This window comes from Chiroxiphia lanceolata, chromosome 1 (genome assembly GCF_009829145.1).
Source record: "Chiroxiphia lanceolata isolate bChiLan1 chromosome 1, bChiLan1.pri, whole genome shotgun sequence".
Taxonomy (NCBI): domain Eukaryota; kingdom Metazoa; phylum Chordata; class Aves; order Passeriformes; family Pipridae; genus Chiroxiphia; species Chiroxiphia lanceolata.
Window position 1 is genome coordinate 43,142,122 of NC_045637.1, and position 10,555 is coordinate 43,152,676.

Below are 10,555 nucleotides of genomic sequence, written 5' to 3' on the forward strand. Positions count from 1 at the left end.
TTTATATTAGTAATGTCATGTTTCTTTTTATTTATTTGTCTCCATTCTGCTCTCCATCCTCATAAAGAAGGAATTATAAACATGTAGATTGATGAAAAGACATACATAGAGATGAAAATACACATATTATCCTGTGGTGTACTTCACAAGTGCTTAAAATACTCTCTCTTTAGCCAAGATCAATTTGGAGAAACTAAAAAAATACAGCGTTTTGGAAAATGATGTGCAACTGTAAAAGGGAGATTTAAGAAAAATTATGGTACTGTCATGGCCTATTACCAAGGAAAACCATGTACACAGGGAAGGAAAGACAAATTTAATAATGCATGTAAGCACACAAGATATATATGTGTAGCTCTGATTTTTGAAACTGAGGAGATTTAAATACCTACCTTTGTGTAATTACAAGAGAAATATGCTACCTTTGAGTTCGAGTACACCACATGGTATACGCACACATCCACAAATATATTCCCGAAAATATAACTATCTTTAGGTCTCTTTCCTCCCTTGCCAGCTCCCTTTTACTGCTTTTACCATCAATGATGTTTTGCCCCGGTCTGCATCCTCAGCCTCCTCCCCCACTGTTTTTTGCCCAGACTCCCAGTCAGCTTCCCAGCCTGAGACTTCTTCCTTCAAGAATCTAAACAAGATGCCTTTGCATCTGAGTGAACACAATGGGCCTCTCTTCAAAGCCAAGCAACATTTTTCCTATCATTGTTTGCAGGGGAAGAGTCACTCTGCACTCTACTCAGATATTACAGTCACACATGCCTTATTAACTTATGGGTAGATTTGCTGTCATAAGAGGGTTCATACAACTAACAAGATCACTTAATCCCTTTCTAGGTTTCTCAGCATTTGTAACAAGTTTTGTAATTGCTTTTTAAATGAAATGTTCTGACCTTGGAAACTCACTTGCAAGTCAGCTCAATCCTCTGGCTTTCTTCCCTTCATATAGCTTTTATGACCTCTCCTATCTGGATAGCAACCCCTTTCTCAAAGTATCTTAGTCCAATCCTCTTGATGCTATCCAGAGCTAAAAGCCCTCAGCGTGTGCTTTGGATCCGATCCCTACCTGGCTGCTGTGCTCAGAGGGGCGTTGTCAAATCTGGTAACAACAAATCAGGTCTCAGAAAAAGTAGTTGTAGAACCTGGAGTTGTTCCATCTAATTGCAAGCAGGCTTTCACAACTCATTTACTGAAGAAAACTTCCTTATCAGGTGAAGATGTGACTAACTTCCACCCAGATTTCATGCTGTGGTTTTTATCAAAAACACATGAAAAGATCTTTTCTCTATTCATAGAATCAGCTTTCCAAACTTGCTTTATCAAAAGCCACAGAATCGCATGGTGGCAATTTTGGCTAGTATTTGCCATGCACTTCATGTTCTCGGGTTAGCTGAGCTAGTGAAGCAGGCCTGCATAAGTACACCACAGTCAGTTTTTTGTATTAAGCCCCATTCCGTGATGAATACAGTGCCACCAGTATCCAAGGTAGCTAGTTTAACAACTCATTTATTCCCAGTAGTTCCAGCCTTGTGAATATGCATCATTGTCAGGACAGGCATGCATTCCTTGTTGCATTTATCCGCCCACACTCACTTTTTTTAGTTACCTGTGGTGAATCTCTTAAATGTCACCAGTGGATGTCAGGCTGAAAACCTCTGTGAAGGTCTGGTATAGTCCAGCCCTCTCTGTGCACACATGCCATAAGAGCCAGACTGTACCCTCTCTGTGCACACATGCCATAAGAGCCAGACTGTAATGCCTGGGTTCTGCTTCCACCTCTGCCACTGCTGGACAAATCACATTACTTGTGCCTACATTTTAGCCTTTCATCGACCATATATAGTGGATTTCTCTAATTCTCTAGGGTATTCTGTGGTTTAACAAACATTTACAGGGTGGGATGGATCAATGTGCAACAAGGTGGAAAAGACTGGGACTTGCATCTAGAACTATTGACCTACCAAGGATCTAAATCATATTAAAAGCTAGAGAGATTTCATTCCCAAGAATTTAAGCAACGGAAACATACCCAAAACATTATAGACAGTACTGAAATTTAATGAAATAGTAAATATTATTATAGTAATAACTTAGCACTTTGCTTTCCAAGAGTGAAAAAAACAATTGGTAAATTAATTAATTAAGACTCAACTCACGAAACACAACCTCTTTGCAGTAGAAAGCAATATGTGTAATGGTGTGCAGCAATATGACCCAACAGATTAGAACAGGAAAGCAAGGAAAATGCCACATCCAACCTGCAAATTCAGAGGGAATTAGGTAAACAGAAGAATCCTACGTAGAACCAGGATCACGGCAACTCAAAGGTGCTACTGCCAGAGAAACGATTACAGAACACTTAAGACCAGTAATTGTGAAGGAGCTTTTTAATATCTTTTCTGAAAAATACTACCCACATCAGCAGTATTCCCTACCTCCTATTGAGACACGAGCACTGACTCAGGTGAGGATGTGCCACCTACAGAGGAGCTACTGCTGACTGCAGAGCTTGAGAGCTGCAAGAGCTGCCCCAGCCCTGCCGAGACATCAAAACAGCACTAGGCAGCCAGAGCCTCTTGCATAAGGCATTTCACAGGATTCTCTCTCTTCTCAATATCAAACTGCCTGGAACCTTTTTGTTCCATAGTCCCACATATCTCAAAACATAAGCAAACGAATTTAACTGCAAACAGGCTCCATTCCTCTTATACCCATAACTATAAGCTGCTATTATATTTTATACTGTGCATAAGTAAACTAAATTAACTTTCACCAATCAGTTTCCCTTCATTTCCATACCCTTCCCTAGTCTTGATAAAAATATTTGCAACTTTAAATCTATTTAGTTTTTCAGTATTTGTCACTAATGCAGTGACATTACCATCTTTTTCCCAAAATGGCAAACTGTATCTTAAATTCCTATGCCTTCATATTTTTATTTTTATTTTTCTAAAATACAGTTTTGCACTAGAAATTACTTGCTTTTATACAAAACACACCAGTTAAAACTACTACATGTTATTTATCAGAAATAAATGAAAAACTGTCATTTTGTTACATTTATTAAGCACAGAACACATCACATGAATATAGCTACCCAAATACTGTTCACAGAAATGATCCCATGTAGCCAGAAAAATGCTGGCAATACCTTATATTGCCAACTGTCTTTCTCCAGATGATCTTGCCCCAAAGAAAAGACTCTTGGGAAGAGTTTCGATGTGCCATATAAAACCTATTTCATACAGTATCTTCTGTATAGAAACATAGGCCAGGGTCACAGCATTCACTTTCCAATGGACAGCAGGCACAGCGCAACAAACCTTGTAGAATGTAAAAGCATCCACCCTATATTAACATATTAACATTAATGAGGAAAAAAAAGAAACACAACAGAGAGAGAAAGAGAGAGAGAGAGAGAGTTGTCCAACGCCTATCAGCCCTGAATTTAGGAAAACTGCAATTAAATGTACCAGAAATCAGAAACTTTCTAGAGAGTTTTGAGAACAAATCTTCACTTATAAAAGTTAAAAACTTGATTACAGCCTTCAGAATACTTCAAAATTCTGGTTTGTAGGACAGTTATTCCAAGGATTCCTTGTCATTTATGATTTTTATTAACGTCCATATCAGCTTCAGCTCCTTGTCATGGACTGAATTTCCAGAAGCTCCTCTTCATAAGACTTGTTGGAGCCTATTGTACACAAGAAATTACTTGGATAAAAAATGCTGGAGTCAAGACAGAAGAAGAAAAAATCTCCTCTTCCATCCTCCAAATGATTTATAGGGACTTAGTGTAAGAGCATATTTTACCAGTAGTTTTCTTACTCAGGAGGATAACTAATTTAATAATCCCATTGAACAAATGACAAGTCTGATTGTCTCTGGGAGAGAAGTGAAGGAACAAAGAAACCTTGTCACACCATGTTTTTTAGGATGATGTTATACAACCCCCACACCCTTGCCAGCAATTTCTCGTGACTCATTCTCCTCGGAAAATGCTGTTATCGATCTCATATAGAGACAATAAAATATGACTTATTTGGTCTCTGTTTCTGTTCAGTTGGCCTTTCACAGAAGCCAGAAAACATTCATAAAAACTGGAATGTAGTAAGAAGATTTGGGGAGAACTTATTATGGATAACTATGATGAATAAATAGAGGGCAAAAGTTACAGAGAAACTGAGGTTTCCTCCAATTCTACCTCCTCTGAGGAAGCAGCAGAGAGTTTTCATTCTCAGTCAGAGAACACACTTGTTTCAGTCTCAGTTAATGTTGGGATCCACGAGCCCAAGGCCACTAGAATAGCAAGCACTCCATCAGGAGCAGCTATGTACTACTGGGGATACCAACACAGAAAAGACAAAGCCTTTTTTGCTCTCCTCACACCGGCTAAGTACTCATGACCACTTCAATCAGCTATTGCAGGTCTACAGTAATATCAGAACAGGTAATTTTAAAACATGATCTTGCTTGTTCTGAAGGCAACAGTAACCTGATTTTTTTGTGAAGGCACTTCAGAGATCACCCTTCCTCAAAGAAAAGTCAGAGGCTAAATGTCACCAGAAGCATACTCCAAAACTTACTTTGATAGGGATGAGAAATAATGAAAAAATTAGGTCTTTAAGCCTAAGTGCTCTACAAAGATTTACCAGGAAATAGGCAATCTGCCAAACATCTCTGTACTCCTTACCCAGCTCCAAGCTCCAAAAGATCCAGGTTCCCTCAGGCCCTTTCTGCTGCCAGAGAGGGCTCTTGAAACCTCGCTGGAGCTTGCTCCCTCTCCTGCAGCACCAGGTTATTAAAGTGTCTGTATTCTTCTGCCTGCCCCCACAAACATAAATCCTTATTTTACATTGCCTTTCTTCTAACACTGAACATAAAAGAATGTTCTTTTTATTGAAGTTTTATCTTTGCCTGCGCTTCTAACAACCCACACTGAACACTGTTATTATGGCCCCTTTTGGATTTAGAGGTATATAAGCTGTTTGTGCTTGGCTGCATACATTGGTATTTTTATGTTCTTATGTATCTTTATCTGTACAGTATCTCTGACTACATTTAAAACTGTTTCAAAAAAACTCCCTAAGACTTCATTCAAATAAAACTGTGGAAAAGTGATCTGCTACACACATATTTCCCCATCACTTGAACTTTCACATTCAGCGAGAGCTCAAGTGTTTAATTTTGGCCATTTGTTTTAATTTGGCCACTACAGTTTAAAGGCCGTGCCCCAGATTTGGCCCTGTGAAGACGTATGTTGCTCCAGTTGAAATGGGTATGAGGCATAGCATTTTCACATCATAGAAATGCTTCTCTCTCCTCTTTTTTTTGCTTAATGTAAATTTTGCAACGCTAATTCCTTTCATAAGAGACGTAGGGATAAGTGGTGGTTTACAGTTCAACCTTCCCCTGGTACCCATAAATATTTATTGTTCCTTGCCCTGTTTCAAGGCACAGATGAAATTCATCTTCCTGGGGGGAGGGAGGGGTGGTAGTGGTGGAGAGGGAAGGGATGTGGAGGGGCGAACATCATCTTTAAAGTATAAATGTGAAGAAAACGAAAACAGATGCGTGGAGAGGAAAAGAGAAGCTAGTGGGAACACGGCAGAGCTGGAGCACATTTTCCCTAGGAGACGGCCGTGCCGCGGGCGTCTTCGAGACACCCCACGGGCAGATGGCTCCCCTGCGGACACATTCCCCGCAGGAGCTGGGAGCCGCCGAGGCGAGGCGCAGGATGGGAACGGGCCAGCTCCTCAGCCAGGTCCCAGGCGACGCAAGTGCACCATCCGCTCTCCAGTCAAACCTCCGTCCCTTCCAACCTGAGAGGAAAATGCATCCCATTGGGAAAGCTGCAGGACGGCCTAGCGCGGTGCCCTCGCCCAGGCGCTGGGCAGGGCTGTGCAGCGGGGCAGCAGGCGGGGCAGCTCGGGCTGGAGGACGGTCGAGCAGCGGCAGGAAGAGAGGGAGGAGGTGCCGAGAGGGAGACCGGGAAACTGTAACTCATTGTGGATGGGCTGGACTGGCCGGGGTGGCGAGCGCTCGCAGGCCAGCACATCCATCAACCTGCCGAGCGGCCGACAGGCTGGAGCCGCGGCTGCTCCCGCTCTCCCCGTGTCAGGAATGATCCAGCCCAACTGCGCCGGGGCGGCGCTGCCCGGCCGGCGCTCTCCGGCCAGCGCCCGCCATGGCCGCCCGTACCCCGGGCTGCCCGCGGGGCCCTCGCACGGCTGCAGTCATCCCGAGCCTAAATCCCTTCCCTGTCCCTGCGGCTGCACCCGAGGTTAATTTAATCCCGTCCTGTCCAGTCGCATTAAAGGCCCCATTTGGTCTCACGTCGCCTCTAAATAAGCCTTAACACCGCCGGCTCCAGCGGTCCCCGTGTGTGCGAGGGAAGAGCTAGGCCCTCGGGCTTACTCCAGATCTGTTTTCTTCCAATTTATTCTTAAGGAAACGTCCCAGTCTAACCATCCACGAGACACTCTAGCAGAGAGACCCACCTCAGAGGCACCCAGCTCGGGCTTTTTCTGTGTAACTGCGCTGTGAACAAATGTCTTTAAGGAACGAGACATCTGAGACTCTGCCATGGGAAACCTAGGGTCGAACTGGAGAGAAAACCTGCATGGGAGTGGGGTGTGCAGGGAGTCAGGAGGAGTACCGGTGGGTTCACTGGAGCCGCCCGCTCTGAAGGGACTTTGGTCCCAGCAGTGAAAGTCTCTAGCATTGAGAGTGTGACTGCCAGAGAGTCTTGTGAATGGTCAGATTGGGAAGTTTCCTTAACATCATGAGGTAATTTAAGTTCTCCTATTTATTTTTGCAGCCCTGCTGTGATGATGCTGGTCTCTAGCACAGGCACAGCCTGCCCCAAGAGCTGCCCTGCTCCCATGGCCACTGCCAGCTCCTCCATTCTGGGAGCAGCACCCTTTCTGCCCGCTAGTAAGGCCATGGCCTTAAGAGCTGCAGAAAGTCAAAATGCTTGGGCTCAGGACAAGTCTCTGTTTGCAGCTTGCCCCCCTGCCCAGCTAATGAGTCACTGGCGCAGTACATGAAGGTGCTGGCTGTGCTGCCGTGCCTGATACACATCAGCTGCAACACCTCCCCACGTCACAGGGCCTCTGCTCACAGCTCCCACTCTAAACTTCCTGCACTTTGTCTGCCTAAAGCAGAGCCAGAGCACTGCTTTAGTGATGGGGGCGGTGAGAATGATTTGTCCGATTTCAAAGCTTTTGATTGAAGGATTTCAGTATTTTTTACTTTTTTTTTTTAAAGTTTTATTTAAATAGTTATTTTGAAAATATAAGTAATGTCATTTGCTCAATATATGCAATTTTCTTAACATAACAAACCATTTATATATGATACAAACCCATCTCTTGATACGTTTTCCACATCATTTCCAAATTTTCATCAATCTTTTTGTTTTGTTGGAGCTCATATGTTCTAACATGCCCACATAAATTAATGGATTTCTGTATGATTATTTAATTTACTACTCAGTAGGCTGTTATCCTAAAGGAGAAGATACAATGAAACATGAACAGTTCTTTCAACTCTAAGAATACCAATGCAGTTTATATGCTTATGTCCGGCGTTAGGAACACATCAATACTCAGGAGAAAAGTTAACACATTTTAGCTTTAGATATGTTCTCATGCTCTTCTGAAATCAAAGGTACTTAAGTACAGAATCAAAATAGGGGAGAGGAGCTTTTATAAGAATAAACCTCAAAATATTATCATAGAATCATCAAGGTTGGAAAAGACCTGCAAGCTGGAGTTCAATCATTAACCCAGCACCACTGTATTCACCACGAAACAATGTCCCCAAGAGCCACATCCACGTTTTAAATACTTCCATGGATGGTGATCCCACCACTTCCTTGGGCAGCCTGTTCCAATGCCTGACTGCCCTTTCAGTGAAAAATATCCAAACTACTTTCCTGCAGCTGCAACTTAAAGAATATTTCTGTCTTAGAATTAATTATTCCACCATCACCAAATGTGTTTTTTTCTGGATTGGATCAAATAAATATGTGGTGTATCGGGGGAGATTTCAAATTAAATGACGAGGGATTTTAGATGAGCAAATACAATCATTCAAAGATTAGTTCTGCCAAGAGAAAAAAAGTATTAATATCCTTATACTTAAAGAAATACATATTCAAGTCCAGTACAATATTTATGTGCAGTCCTGAAGCTCTAATGGTACCATTTTAAGCTCTGCAATACTAGTATTGGTCTTGCAATACTAGCTCAGGAGGGCTACTGAAGACATACTGATGATTTTGTCTGTATCTTGATACATCATGACTGTAATATATATTACTAGGGTAGGAGAAAAGGATGAAGTACACAAAATCAGATAAATCCACATCTCGAATCTGAGGGATTGTTACTGAAAGCATTTCTTACAATATTTTAAGTGTTTTCCAGGAACCCTCAGCTTCTGATACCGAGCTAGTCCTGTTCCTGTTCTGTCCTGTGCTAGATCTGACAGGATAACATAATAGAATGATTCCCATTGCCTCCAATATGAAATACCACGTGCACAATGCAAAAGGTTGCTCTCATGTTTATGAATGACCACACCTCTGCAGAATCAGGTTCATCTCCAGCGCTCTGATCTTTCTGCGCATGTAATTGGCACTTATCAGGCTGGCATTTTCCAAAATAATACCTCTGCATTTTGAAGGCTGCATTTTCTATTCTCAGGAGTTATGCAAGTGGAGAAGCTACAGCTATTAGTAGCCAATTTTTAAAGCATCTCCATTGCAGCCAGCAAGGGCAACTGTTTCTGCAGCCAGGCAGGTGGGAAACCAATGAAGGAATTAGATTTAGAGCGGTGTCATTCCAGTTTGTAGTGTAGCTGCTGCATTCTTACGAAATAACATCAGGCTTTCACTGGTGTCTGGAAAACATCATTTGCTGTGCAGGTACTCTGTCAGCTGTTGCAGGACAAAGGGCAATAGTGAAAGATTACATATGATGTGTCATGCTGAAAGACTACTGTCCCATCAAACTTTTCCACTTCCAGCACTACATAATGTCAGAAAACATAGAGTTCTACAACCTGGAATTGTAGAACTCCAGATTCTACAACTACTTTAGGAAAAAAAAGGAAAAAAACTACAAAAAATACCTTGAAAATACCTCTCACCAATGCAGATTCTCACCAATGCAGCAAGTCTGCTAAAATTTACAGAAAGACTGAAGAAATATACACCAGAGAAATTAATCCTGCATTACTTCTCAGGGGTGACTGTGCATGTGACAACTTCATTAAATCATTGATTGTTGACTAAGACGAAGTCACATACCTATTAAAAGAGAAACGTTTTCCTCAGAAAACCTGTTCAAAAAGTTCGTTGAAACTGCTGGTTTAAAGTGAACCTATTAAAGGATGAGTATAGGGAAGTCTTAAAAAATATTTAGGAATTAAAAACACTTCACTGAAATGCCAGCAGTCACACAGGAGTATTTATGCTAGGTGGCTGCCCTGTATTAAATGATACAGATTAAAAAGGTTTCAGCTAGTCAGATAACATGCAAATTACAGCTGAATCCAAGCCAAAATTCTAGATCCAGATAGTTATGAGCTTAGATATTTATGGAAACCAAATCCAAATGTAACATGGTTTCATAGCTAACAAAAGAATAAGAAGTAGCTGTTGCTAGTTATGGGACCTGTCATACATTATTTGTGGATCATCTTTGCCAACTCTCATGGTTGTTCTGTGCTCAGCTCTTAACAATAATCAGTATTTTTCTTGAAGTAGTAGTTCCTGGAGTCATATGAATATATACAAGTCTCATCTTTCTGTCTGTATTCTTTTAGCCTGTCCTAACGAATTCTCACAATAAAGTACTATGTCTTGTCTATAAAGAGGGAAATTCAGGGCCTTGTGTTACTTCCTTTAGAGTCCAGAGAAACCTCAGGTTTATTTTCATTAAACTTCTGGCATAATACCTGGGCCTGCAATGCAGTAGGTCTTATATAAGAAGACACAACCCAAACTGACCAATATACTGCCTCTTAATAAGCTATTCTCTATTGAGTAAGTAATAGTAACTGGCTGGGGGAGTGCTCTTACCACATCCAAACTGTGAGGTACTTTCGAATTAAAGTAGCTATTCTGCAGCTGACATCAAAAGTGCCCTGACCCAGGAGCTAAAGGAGATCATAATCACAGCAGAATTAACAGCAGAATCCGAATACATTCTGAATCAACAGTTTTTAATCTTTAGTAGATAAATGCTGCTATGTCTGAATGAAGTTCGCAATAAAGTACACCTGGCTTCTGGCCACGTAGAAAAAACCCACAAATACTGGTTCACTGACTCCACATCCATTTAGTAAAGCAGAAATAAGCCCATTGTAACAGGAGATTGCCATAGGATCTGTATCTCCAGCTTTGCAAATGAACATGCCTTGATGTTTAATTTTCCGTGAGTTCCTCTGCATTTAGGTACCAGCAGGAGACCATTATACTGTGACACCGCTCAGTTCTGATGACATTATCTTAAACTTTTCTCAGTTGTCCATC